The sequence below is a fragment of the Aythya ferina genome, assembly GCF_964211825.1.
Source record: "Aythya ferina genome assembly, chromosome: 2".
NCBI lineage: Eukaryota > Metazoa > Chordata > Aves > Anseriformes > Anatidae > Aythya > Aythya ferina.
Window position 1 is genome coordinate 40,925,767 of NC_140297.1, and position 13,800 is coordinate 40,939,566.

Sequence of the window (13,800 nt, forward strand, 5' to 3'; positions counted from 1 at the left end):
TACATGTTAATGCTGTTATATTATTTTTTTTTCTCCTGAACTATGATGCATAAGATGGTAAACATAGTGTCACAGAAAGTGGATTGCTCAAAAGTTCTGCCTTCGTAGTTAAAAATGAAATATGTATGCAGGCTATGCATGCAGGGCTGGTAAGCCAAAAATTATGTCTGGTGTAAGCTATTTCTGTACATCTAGTTTTAATGCTGATGTATATTTAATTTCCTGGCCTGTTTTCCCCACAGCAAGATGTGGCTGTGTTTCACTGAAGTCAGTGCCTGAATTCTGCAGCAGCCCAGCTTGATGCTTGTGCTTTGCCTCTGAAGTGTGGTGTCCACAGCTTCAAGCAGCAGGTCAATTTAGTCTAGGGGAAAACCAAAAAATCCACTCTGTTTTGGAGGGGTGTTTCTGTGCAGGGATTCTTTGTGGGACTGTAAATGGGTGAATTTATAGTTTCAGTGGCTGTGGCTGCAGTTTCTTTTCTATGCTGGAAACAGGATCCTACTGCATTTTTCTCTTGCATACAGGCATAGCCTTCAACACAGTAGTTTTTTATATTGCTTATCTACTTAAACAAGCATAGGAAGGCATTTCCTTAATGTATTGAATTGTTTCATAATTAATTATAATTGTACTTCTGGCTTCCACTTCTAAGACCTGACCTAGACCAGTTTATTTCTTTCTTGTCAGAACATGTTTTGAAAATGGAATCACAAGAAGCGATTAGTAATAATCTTGCTGAAAAATTACTCTGCATAGTTAATTCTGAGATGCTTTGTCTGTGAAAGATGAGTATCATTTAATTTCAGATGGAAAAGCACACAGAGCTTGTAAGTGGAGTTTGAGAAACTTGCATAGGAAATCTGTTTCTGGTTTTACTTGAGTTCAATTTAACAGCTTTGATCGTTAGTACCAGTAAGACAAGAGGGAGCAATAGAGAAAAAGCTTTGGATTTGTGTATCAGCATAAAGATAGGAGTGAGCAGACGTGGAATCGAGCTTCGAGATACCTGCTGTTCTGCTAGTTTATATTATCTAGTCAACTAAAGCAACTTTTCAATGCTGGAGATACCAGAAGACTTTTTTTTTTTTTTTTTCCCCATTAGACTTATGTTCTCTTGTGCTGTTTTCTGTAATTTGTGTAATACTGTAAGTTCTTACTGTTTTATCAAAGGGTAGCAGATTGTTTTCATTTTAAATGAAGAAATCCCTTCAGATTATACATTTTCTGCTCAGCTGCAGACTAACAGTTTTTTTTTTTTTTTTTTCCAGTCACAATTGTAGGGTATATTGCCAGAAGATAATCTGTTCCCTCTGTGTCTCAGTCATGCTTATTACCTTTATTTTATTATATACTTTGAGCCTGTGAAATGATTTCTTAACTGTACTTAAAGATAGTTTGTGTAGACAGCAAAATTGCCGCTCCCGCCCTCAGGATCAATTTGTAACGTGCTTTTATATAAATATTATGTGCTATACTTTGATATTGTTCATAGTCCAGAAGATAACTGCAGTGATGAGTCTTATTTAAGAAACATGATGAAAACTGAGTCCATATGGAATTTGAAGGAAAAGGTACTTAATTAGCTGTGATCTAATGCTGCCGTCCTTTTTCTAGCAAGACTGCTAGTGCCCCCCAAAGCTTGTTTTTGCAGGAGGGAAATACTGGTTTTAGTACAGCCATTTATTAAATGAGTTCTGGTTTTTGGGGGAGAGAGAACAGTCATGAAATGAGGATTTTGTAAACTTGGACTGGCAATTATAAATTAGTGTCTTGTTCTCTAAGATTCACAGAGGAGGGAATGGGGGAGTAATCCAAGACGGGAAGTAAAAGAGATGGTGGTGGAAATTCAGGCTAAGAAGTTGAGAAAGGGGAGGAAACATTTCACATGATCCTGAAAAGATGGAAGGAAAGAGAAAGGGAGAACTGTCAGATTACAGAACAAAATGAGTTGCAAACTGGCAAGTCATGAACCCAGACGTACTGCTCTGTTAACACTGGTCTGCTTATCTATTTTTTCCCTTTCTTTTTTCCTCCTCTCCTATCCTATCACCTATACCAGAAAAACAGTTTACTAGAATGAGATCGTTAAAGGGCTAAGCACTGCAGCTCAGAGGTGTCTTAACATCTTTATGTTGACTGCCTTATGTACATTTACTTAGGTTACCAAGGAGATACTCACATGTGTTCAGTTATTTCATTACTGTCTTCCGACTTTACGCTAGGTAAAAGCATCATCAGAGCCTCAACAGAGCACTCCTTTTTGTACCTGCACGAAATACCTGGATGGGAAAAAAGGGTACGCCTAGGGAAACCTAATGCCTGATAGCCCCATAATTGGGTTGCCGCACACCATTCTTACTGCACTGTTTTTATACCTTTTCACCTGCTGAATGGGTGTCAGGTTTTGAAACATTAGCACGTGGAAGCACCAGCCTTTGTCACCTGAGCTAAACAAAACATTGTAGGCACTGGAGCCAGACTCTGGGGGAATAAATACTGTGCAGAATACTGCCAAACAATGGCTCAACATAAGATACAGCAAAAGATCTTAAGTATTCGTATGTTTGTTTGTCATTAGGTTTGGCACAAATAAAGACACACTTTCCCAGTGTTGTGTTTGAGATATGAGCAAGATTTTTCATGTCTCCTCTGTTAATTCTAAAATCCCAGTTTCTGTTTTTTTGTCCACATGACTTTCCTTCCAGTTACTTTCAGATGCCTTACTACATGTTTCAAGATACTCTCACCCAGTGTAATGCTCTATCAGATACAAAGGAGCCTTAAAGTGATCAAAAATTCCCACTCCTTAATGACTGCTGGAGTGATATGAAATCTGTGTTGCTTCAGTGCTGGAAGTCCTGCTAGCCTTATAAATATTTGTGGCTTTGATTTCTGTTTAATGTAAAGATTCTTTATATTCCTTGGCAGCATAAATGAGCTTTTAAATAGGTGCAATTGTAACTTGAACCGTAGAAGCATGCAGCTGAGGCCCTCGGGTGGGTGGGATCAGAGCCAGTGCGCAGACTTGGGTCAGGCGCCGTTTTGTGGGCAGCCCTGAGCAAGGTCTGACCTGTTCTGCTCCATCCCAGTGCCTTTTCTTCTCTCTGCTTCTCTTGCTGGATGCAAGGATGGTGTTTGTTCAGATCGAGACACGCTGCCTTGGGTTGGGTCAGATGCGCCACCCCATGCGGGGGCCTGGCTGAAGCTGTGCCCCGTCCTGGGCACCTGCTTGTCTCCATCTGCTGGGCTTCCTACTTCTGCCACGGGGTGAGCCCTGCTCCTCCTCAGTTCCCTGGGGGGCTGTCTGATATAAAACAGTGTGTCCAAATACATGTGCCTTTGTGCACGTGCTGTCAGTTTCCCAGAAAGCTTGCTCTCTGTGTAGGATGAGCTAAATGGTGGGCGATTGCATTGCAGTACGTCTGGGACTAAGAGTTGTTGCAGTTTACTTAAAAATAACTTCCACCCTTGGTACCTGTCCTGCAAAGCTCTCAACTCACTGCTGTTAAGTGTTCTGCAAGCTTCAAGACCTACATTTTTGTTCTCCTTAGGGTCGTCTTTAATGTATGTCTCGTGTGAGTTGGAACATCAGTCTTGTCTTAGGTCTTCAAGACTAAGCATTAATTTTAACTGGGGGTTTCCACAGAACTTGACTCGTTGAGCTGGTGCTTTGCTTTTAAAAGCCAGTACAAGTCATTTGTAATTCATCCAGAAAGTGCCTCGCCAGAAATGTCAAGTGATGAGCCATGCTAAAAGTATGACTTTTGAGTATTAACATGTTGTGGTAATTGCAATTACAGTTTAAGCTCCTTTGTTAACCATGTATTCTTGAGACAACATAGTACAGGGCACGGTTGTTTCCAGAGGACGTGATTTGTCACATGCTTTTTCTCTTCAGATGTGTGCTTTAAAATGAAGTCTTCTTACAGATTGGTTAAGACTGCCCTTTCCTGTAAAACCACATGGAGCCCAGTCCTGTTGCGTGGGTGTGATGCCGTTTAGTCCTGTTTCCTTCTGTAGAACATGGGGAACAACAGCACCTAGAAAGAGGAGAGGAGGAGTGGGAGCCTGGGACAGAATGAGCAGGAAGAGTTTGTGCCCGCTGGAACCAGTTCCTGTCTGAGAAGGGAACCCATAAATGTTACCTCTGCCTGGGAGGCGTTTGTATGCACAGCCTCCTTGGGAAGCATCTCCTCACCTGGATATGGTCCAGAGGATGACAGTGGGGTAGTCACTACCACCACGATCACTTATTAGGAAGCTCTGCATTGAAACTAAGGAGTCAGCACAGCTATTGACTCAGGTAGTTAAGTGTCACATAATTTAATAGAAATCCTGTTTGTCATTAAAAGAAATTAACTTGAAAATCATGCAGAAACTACAACATCAGAAGATCAGAAGGGCACTGTTGCCTGAGACTACAAAGCCAAATGCCAAGAAATAAGAAAATAACAAATCTAAGGTAACAGCAACATGAATTTGGTGCAAGCAAGCAGGATTTTTGGTTGTAGCTGTAATGGATAATAAGCTGTTTAAATGACCAAAGGACTGGGACTTTCATCGTAGTTTACTCAGAATATTCAGTGTATTTTGTTCACTTCAGCTTCTCAAGTAGATCCTTATCTTGTTTACACTGAAGTATTTCATCAATGGGAAAGGCTGGCAGCACTCGGATATCCTAGCAAAGTTTGGTACCTGGGAGGCTGAAATTAGGAGCTGGATTGATGGACGTTCTGTCATGATGATGGGTGCCTGATCAATGTGGTTTCTAGATTTGGCAAGGAAAGCACATGTAGATGGCCAAGCAGCGGCTTCTGTGGTATTCACCAGCTGCTTAGAGTTAAGAAGTGGTGTACTCTGCTATACCTGCCACATTTTTTGTTGCCTGTAATCAACTTATAACGACATCAGCTTTAATTTTTAAGGATCCTGCCTTACTGGGTTTAAAATATTTTTTAGGAATATGTTAATGGCAGGATTTTTTTCGTAGACCTGCTGTATTGCATTGATTTACTGTTCAGTTGTTGGTATAGATTTAGAAATATGCTACTTCCACCACACAGCAGAATTCCCATATGTAAAACTGTACCTGATTGGATATCTTTTATTTATATATTTTCATTGATTTTCTTTATTCTGAGTAGATTTAAAGATGCCAAGCATAAATGCACAGAGCTGCAAAGCTCTGGACTAAGTGGTGTGTGAAGAAGGTGATTTTTTTTCCAGGGGTTTGTTATAACCTAGATGCTGAATTTGCAGTGAAAATGGTGAAGCACTGGACTGTAAAGTCAGATTCTTGACTGAAGTCCCCCAGCATCTCAGTAACAACAATAAATAAATAATAACAGCTGTAGGGGGGCTTGGAGATGGGAACACGTGTGTGTTTGTGTATGTGTGCATGATAAAATCTGCGTATCCAAAGATTGACTTCTCTGCTGAGTCTCTTTTTTTGGGGGGAAGGGAGCTAGAAGAAGGCTTTGATTTCTTGCAGAAATCCATAATTAATCCAGCCCTTTCTGTTGAACTTAAGGTGTGAGTTTAAAAAGATGACTATTTACACATCTTGAAGGAAAATAATTCCGCTTATGAACAGGTAGCAAAAAAACTGTTTGTTTTTTCAGCACTCCAATAACTAATTAACTGATCTCAATACCACAGCTTCCAGGCCTGCTTACGGTCTCAGCCTAAACCAGATTTAGTTTTGCTTCCTGTAAAAGCCAAATATTCTAGTTTCAGGGGAAGCGGAGGTGTTGCGTTATTTTTGCCTAAACTTTATTTTGGAATCCTGAATGGAATTACACTGTCTGATAGCAATGTTAAATATGAAGCAAATTGAAAGAATTAATACATATGAATATTAAATACTTGTGCTGGGGAACAGACTTGCAGCATTGGCTGCTTATCACAGCAAAATGATTTATTTGAATGGTTCTTGTCGCTCTTGTATGAGCAGTGAAAGAGGTATTGAGTGTATGTGTAAGGTCAGGACTGTTTAAGTCAGACATTTTTTTTTAAAGCGATTAGGTATCTAACTGTGGGGTGGACAGCACTTTTTGAAATAACGAAGCAGAGGTTACCCAGCTTCTCAGAATAAAAAAGATGAATTTACCCTAATCTATTGAGCTTGCCTTTCCTCATATGAAATGTGTTCTTGCATATCTCATTCGTGACTTTATTTTGATATATGACCACTGATAAATTAAAACCTGTATGCACGTAGTTGCTGTAAATCATCTTCTGGAAAGTCTTGACCAGCAGAGGGCTTCTGTCCCTGGGAAATAATCCCTTAGTGCGAGAGCGGAGAGCTTTAACCGAGCACACCTCTGCACTGGCTTTCCATCTCTTGTGGTCCTGCAGACTGCCCAGTTCTCTGCAGCCGTGCAGGAGCTCAGAGCCACCCGTGTTCATCTTATATAGGTTATATGTGATGCAGTGTGATCCCTTTAGGGTGGGGGAAAAATGCAGTCAGTCTGTAGGAGCACTTGTAATGGTGTTCAGATGTTTGTTTGTTTGTTTTTGTTTGTTTTGTTTATTTGCAGAGATTTAAATGTGGGGGCAAGGTGGAAGGGAGGGATGTTTCCAAGATCTTTGGAGTCTGCCTTATAGGACAAATACAGTGTTGGGGGCCGACTTACCAAGAGGTCTGTCTGATCTTACACCAGAGCAAAGCATTTTTTCTTTTCCTTCTGCTGTGGCATCTGATAAATCCTCGCCCTGCTATAATTTGTGTCCTTAGCCCTGTGGAAGGTGTTTATGAACATGGGTGCGCTCAAGCAGATTTCTTCAATGACAAGAGGACTGATCCTAGGCGCTGCTAGAAATGTATTTTGAATCCATCTTGCTGCCTCATTACAGAATATGCTTCTTGACACGTTGTTTTGCATTTTACCTGGCAGGCATTAGTCTTTCTCTTGGCTGGGTTTTGCATTCCTTTTATCTGCTTTATCTAGAACTCTTTGTTGCTTATTCCGTAGCCGTGATGCGCTAAACAGCCTTAAGTCGAATGTTGCCACATACACCTCTAAAAATGCCATTAACTTGGCTCGGTGCTGCGAGCCACCCAGTCAGAACCGAGCCTTTCAGCTGGGTGACTGACAGCATATGGAGAGACAACCTCTTTTGGACACATTTGGTTAAAAAGATAGCGTTTGTTCTGCCTCCCTGTGTTCAGCAGTGCCTTTTTTTTTTTTTCCCTCGGCAGAATTGGAAGATAATAGGATTTTAAAGGGTGAGTAATTGACCGACGACCACTTCCAGCCGCAGCATTTTTCTTCATATTGTGTGGCCTCAGTGCGAAGGTGAGGCGCCGTCTGATTTCTTATTTCCACAGCTCGCTGCACTAAATCCCCTGGCAGCGCGGACAGGCTGCTGGCAGCGCTGGGTAAACAGAAAGATATGCAACTGTTTCGGGTGTTTGTTTTTGCTCTTTAATTGCATTGTGTATCAAAAGGGGTAGTGTGCATTACCAGATGTCACAGTTGAACGGAATAGTTGTAAACTTGATTTTTATTTCCAACACTGATACTAAATTTGCTGAAAATCCCAAATATTTTATCTTTTTCTATCGCTTTATCCAGAAATAGGTTTTTTGGTTTTTGGTTTTTGTTTTTGTTTTATTTTCCCCCTGCAAAATTGTCTTTTTGGTGTGGCATTAATTGTTGGTGACTGCTGCAGAAGGATTAAGGCTAGAGGTGACAGAGTCTTGGGAGCAGGGCTGAGTAAGGGCTTTTATTGCTGAGAGAGGTTGGGGAACTTACAAGGAAGATGGCAGTAATAGTTTAAAGCTTCGTTCACCGTAGGGGAGTTTTGCAAGAAGGAGTCAAATGTTTTACTCACCCAGGAGGGAGCGAATGAACACTTTTTACGAGGATTTATTTTTTATTAGGCGGCAGTGGCTGTTTCCCTGTTTTCATTTCATCTTTTCCACTTTCTAGCATTTTTCCTCCTCCCTCTCTCCCTTCTCTCCATTGCTTCTCACGTGAGGCTGGACGGCCCTAGCAGTAAAGGACCATTTGATGAGTGTTTCCCTTCCATCCCCCCTTGTCTAATTTAGCAGGGAGCGCTCTGGAGGTGGGTGGCAGCCCTCTCATCTCAGTGGGGTTTTAGGTGGACTTGGCAGCTCGCTCTTGTGGTGGCTGTTGCACAGTCGTAGACAAAAGGTAGGCGTATGGAAAAAACAGGGGAGCTAGAATAAACAGAGCCAGCTGAGCTTGGAGTCAGCCTAGCAGCAACTTGGTTGAAGTAGTGCTAAAACCCTGTCTGGGGAGTCTTACTGCGGTTTGGGAGGCTTATTTACATGGTTATTTAAATACACTTTACATTGACATGTGTACAAACCCGTATCTGTTCGTTATCCTAAATGTTGAACTAAGCATGTCTAGGTAGTTTTGCAGGAGGTCCTATTGGTTATTGTAAGGCATACAGCAGGTACAGGACTGAGGTTTTAAATGGGCACCAAGGGTGTCAGAAGTTCCAGATTGTCCTGGTGGTATCTGCATTAGTGATACGTAAAGCCTGCACATGTTAAATACAATCTGAATGCCTTATGCCTCTTTGGAAATAATTCAGAATAAATAAAAGCACTCGCAGCTGAACAGTTCAGTGTTACGGTGGAAAATAACCAGAAAGCACGTTACTGTAAAAAATGTTTGATAATGGTTGAACTTTGTTCTCTGTGCATCCCTTACCTCAGTGAGTTACTTGCTTAGTTTAAAAGGTCAAATAAATTAAAAGACAAATTAATGTTAACATGTTGGTGAACTACTTACTGGCTTTAATTGTAACTGTAAAAGCAGATACCCTGAGGCAGATTTAAGCAGGAGCAACTAACATTGTTATGATAGCCTCAGGAAGCAAGTGTAACAGACAGGATGTTTTGTAATAAAACTGTAAAACAATTAAAATAGCTGCACAAAGCATGCTGCTTTTTAGCCTGTCCAAAGGAAAGGGCTGTGAAGGGAGTGTCAGCCAGCCACAGCATCATAGTTGTTATAAATTGCCATCTACTTTTGGAAGGGGCAAAAGATGGATAACAAAGTCGACAAGTAAATACATGCTACATAAATATGCATAAATCCATTACCATCTGCCACATTGTCCAATTTGACTGGGATGTCTTTCTGTGTCTACCACATAAATCAGTTTAAAGCAGTTTCCCTCAAGCAATATTTTCAGTAATGAACGGGTGAAAGATCTGCATTCTTGGGTAGTGACTGCAGTCCTGGTATATAATACAGAAAATACTGTATTTACCATTTTCACACACAAAAGAAAAAGCTGTAGTAAAAAGATTTATTTGGCCATGCAGCTACTAAACTTTGCATGAGTCTTTGGAAGCCAAGCCAGGAAGTTATATTATCAGGCATTTTGCTTGGCTAGGAATTTTTACTGTTTTATTTTATACAGTCACTACTGCAGAGAGTAAGTACAGATTAGAAATATCAGTCACTAAAAGTACTGTTTTTGCATTCTAGCATTATGAGCGTTTTAAAATAATTTTTCATAAGGCTTCGTTTCTTGCTTGGTAAGCAAACATAGCTCACAGTACCACTGTTTATTCTTTGTGTCATCACTGCGATATGTCTCAGTTTAGGTCCAAGTAATTTTATTTTTCTGTCCAGTACATGCATAGCACACTTACATTTAATCTTATATCCAGATGTGGCCTCTGTCTCTTTAGATACAGCTTGTATGATTTTCCTACATCCTGTTCTGGATTTCTCCTAATAGCTACGAGTATAGGATCGCTGTGCTCTGCTTCACATTCATCTGGGCTTCGTTTCTTTTACACAGAGGCTGCTTTACACTGTTCTGGCAACGAAATGGGGCCTCAGTGAGAATGAGACTCAAGACCCAGCTGTCTTGTCTTATTTTTTATGACTTACCAAATAGATTGCACCAGGATGGATTTTTTTTTTTTTTAATGTAAGAAGAATGTATTATAACAGGATTGATTATTTCTCTATTTATAGGTTAAATCTCTTTTTAAAAAGTGAGTCTTTTTACATATATTTGTTCCTTTTTTTTTTTTTTTTTTTTTCACTCCCCAGTTTAGAGATTTAGAGATACTATTGGAAGTATATATGGTTGGGAGATTAAGGTTATATGTTAGGACTTTACATCAAGATCTTCTTTCTGGTAAGAACTTTCATTGTTAAAATACTGATTTACGATGGGAAAAAAAAAAAAAAAAAAAAAGGTTTTCTTTAGCATTCCTACAAAGAAGCTGACATGAATTTATATACAAAACAACTTGATAACCTGACTTCTCTCTGCAGATATTTGCCTAAGTAAGTCAAAGGTGAAAAATCTAAAATGACTGTCAGGGTGCTTCTGTGGAGCTTTTTAAGTCTTTTTAAATGGAGCTTTTTTTTCTTTTTTCCTTTTTTTTTTTTTTTTTTTTTTCCCCAGTATTTTTATAATTATATAGTTGGATGTCCTTTAGTTGGTTAGAAATCTAACTTTGGATTTCTGTTCTAGAGTCACACAGGTTGGAAATGTAACTTCATTCGTATATTTTTACTTAAAGTAATGTGTAGGTAATACTGAAACAATTTTTCTATGTGGTAAAGCTTTATAGTGTTAGAAAAATGGCTTCAAAAAAAACCCCACAACTTTACCTCTCGAGGTACCGGACATTAAATGTTAAAGCTACAAACGAATCCACTTGGAAAAAGCATGTAAGAGTAGGATTTGTTTCACTTCAAATTAGCTGTCTAAACATTAGATGTCACAGTCAAGCTGGTTGCCCAGTCTTCTGGTGCTCAGTCATTGAAGAGAATGGGGCCCTCAGAGAAATCATCGCATCTCAAGAAAAGTGACTGTGGAAGGTGAGATACATTTCCTGTTGGAAGGTAGGCTGGCTGTACTGGCTGGGATGGGAGCCTAAATTTCTTGACTAATTTGTAGTTAATTGATGCTATTTGCATTATTCCCATCCTAAGTGGTAAGAGCCTCAATAGCAGTGCATAAATCTCAGCTGATCTTGATATGGGAGGAACAGTGTGTTTATAATTTTTTTAAAATCTAGATTTTAAAAATGAAATGTCCTACAATATGCCAGTCTTCACGTGGGTTTTGTACAGCTGAGTCTTAAGTCTATCTTCCTTATCAAGTGACTGATACATAAAATAATAGACCAAAGTGTAAAGGTTTATTTGAGAATCGCCCTTTCCTGATCTTAAAATCACTCTTTCATCAGTTCCGTGAGTTAGCTGGTTTCCTTTGAGCATGCCATGTGCATTTGGAGGAGAAAAGATAGACTTGCATATCAAGGCAGGAAACCTTCCTTCTATTTCCAGCTCTGCCACAGGCTTCCTGTACGACCAAGGAACTGATCCTGCTGACCTGATCTGTCTTTTTTTAAAAAAGTAAATTAAAAAGGAAAAAAAGTTGTTTTCATGTGTAAGTTTGTAATGCAGTATTTTTGTTACTAGTTTTCTTGTTCATAAGATCGATACTTACCTGTCTAGCAGGATCTTAAGTGAATTAATTTTCCTTCCGGCTTCAGATGCTCTTGTGTAGGATGCTGTATGCGTGTAGAAAATAACTTTCAACTGTTACTGCACTATTAATCCTCAAGCAAGACTCGAGGAAATCTGTGCAGGGCACCTACCTCTGAAACTGTCATGCTCCCTGGCCTTGATAATGAAGTAAAGAGATAAAACCCTCCCTAGAAATGAGGCGATTTGTTATTATTTTCGAGCAGCGATGGCAGGAAATAGGAACAAAACAATTGCTCTGAAAACAATTTGAATGTTGCTCCAGACAAATAAAAGACTGAGGCAGTGGCTGACCTCTCCTGACAAACAGCTGGAGCCAAAAATGGCCACAGAGTTGTCGCTTAAGGACTTAATGGAGGAGATCTTTCAAATCAAAGAAACAGTAAACAAGGTAGATGGAGCTTTTACAGAGGTTAAAATTGAGATAGCTCAAATGAAAGCCGGGCTAAATGAAATTAAAGAAAAGGTGAATCAACAGCTCCGCGTGTGTGAGGATGAATTGCTTACGTTAAAAGAGACTTCTAATCAAATCAAGTTTCTGGAATGATCTTTGAGGAATCAAGAGAATAAAAGGAGGAAAATCAAATTTGGGACTGGGTACCTAGAAAAGGCTTGAAGGACATCACCCAGAGGGAGGTTTTGAAAATATTGCACCGGGGCTGATAAAAGTGAACATCGAGAGGCCTTTGAAGTGGAAAGGTTACACCTGTGCTTCCTCGGATGTGTGCAGTAGATGTCAGCCTTTTATATTCGAAATGTTGCGTGCTCCTCATCTGCAGCAGATGATAGTGGTAAAGTTTCCTGCTGTTCGTTTTCAGATCCTTCTCACTAGATCTTAGCTTGACGCAGGCTATCCGCAATTGACAGTTTTACAGCCTCCGTGAATGTGGGGCCTGATTTATAAGGCCCTAGTAAAACGGGGACAGGTTATTGAATGACAATACAGCAATAACAGGATGAACCAGTCAGACTGTCCTCAGATTTAGGAAGGTGCCATTTCCCTACCAGTAATGAATGCAAAGACGTTTTGTTTTGCAGAGCCGTGCTCGCTGCTAAAATGCAGTGACCTACTTAGGAATTACCGTGAGTGATAGGCTAGATTATCCGTGTGCTATTTTAAGAAATACTGGAAAAGAGTATACAGGAGGATATTCCTCTGGTAATTTCCCCATTTCGGTATTGATTCTGCCAATGTAGTGAAATATGGAGGGGATGAGGAGAGGATGAGACATTACAGTGCCTGACTCTTCCCTGGCAGAACCTTACATCAGCAGGAAAATTAAAGATACTTCTGTAGAAGCAGCTTGTGTCGGGCCAGGCATTTGACAGTAACATGAGTTTGTTCTAGGGTTGAGCCTAAAATGCTTAGTTTGCAGCTAATTAGGACAAATACGCCAATAATGAGAATGGGAAAGGACACCTCTTTGCAGTTCTGCAGAAAGGAAATGTTGGCAATATCGAAGCAATAAAACAGTAAGATGAAAGTCTTAAATTAAGGTGGAATTAACGCAGCATTTGTGTTGTTTCTTGTCTTGAACTAACCACCAGTTGCTATCCTGATAAGGATACTTAATTCAGGATGGGGCAGTTTAACATGCTTTTTTTTTTTTTTTTTTTCCTCCTTAAACATTTCTAAATGTATGCAAGAATCTTCATTATTCCTTTTCTTACATATTTCCTTTTAAATACCTTCTTTATCCATTTTTACTGGCATTTGCAGCATTATTTTTTTCTTTATTTCTACCAGTTTCAATTAAAGTGGGTGAACTGAATTAGAAGAAGCAAGTAGTGGTTAAAGCGTTTTAGTAACTGTGATCAAAATTATGAATATTTCATTAACTTGGCTTCCATTTTTGTGTTCGTCTTCGCTCTTCATGATTCATGCTGAAGTATGTGTAAGTCTGTCCTCTATAAAATCTACATGTATAACCATCTATCTTAGTTCTAGATGGTTTCCTTTTTTTTATTTTTTTTTTTTTCTCCAGCCCAGCACTGACAAGCAAATATTGCAGACACAAATCATCACAGGTTTAGTTTGACTGAAGATTCTTTCAGATTTTGGGTGCTGAGGTTAATCAAGCATTCCAGTTCCTTGATGCTGACTAGTCACTTGCAGCTAAGTTGGTTTCTTTGGTGAGGTAGTATTTTAGCCAGATAGAAGAGAAAGTCCTCAAGTGGCAAAGAATGGAGAACAATAGTCAATGAGTCCATGGAGACAAAGGAAAAGTCTTGGAGGAGCTGGTACTTTCCGTGCTTCTCTTTTTGCAATCATTATCGTATCTTCCTACAAACTAGTGAG

The 13,800-nt window shown here is 39.7% G+C and overlaps 1 protein-coding gene across 4 annotated transcripts in view; it reads left to right on the forward strand.

Annotated features, from left to right (window-relative positions):
- Nucleotides 1–13,800, forward strand: part of RARB (retinoic acid receptor beta) — a 320,810-nt gene that overhangs the window by 32,528 nt on the left and 274,482 nt on the right. The window lies entirely within an intron of this gene.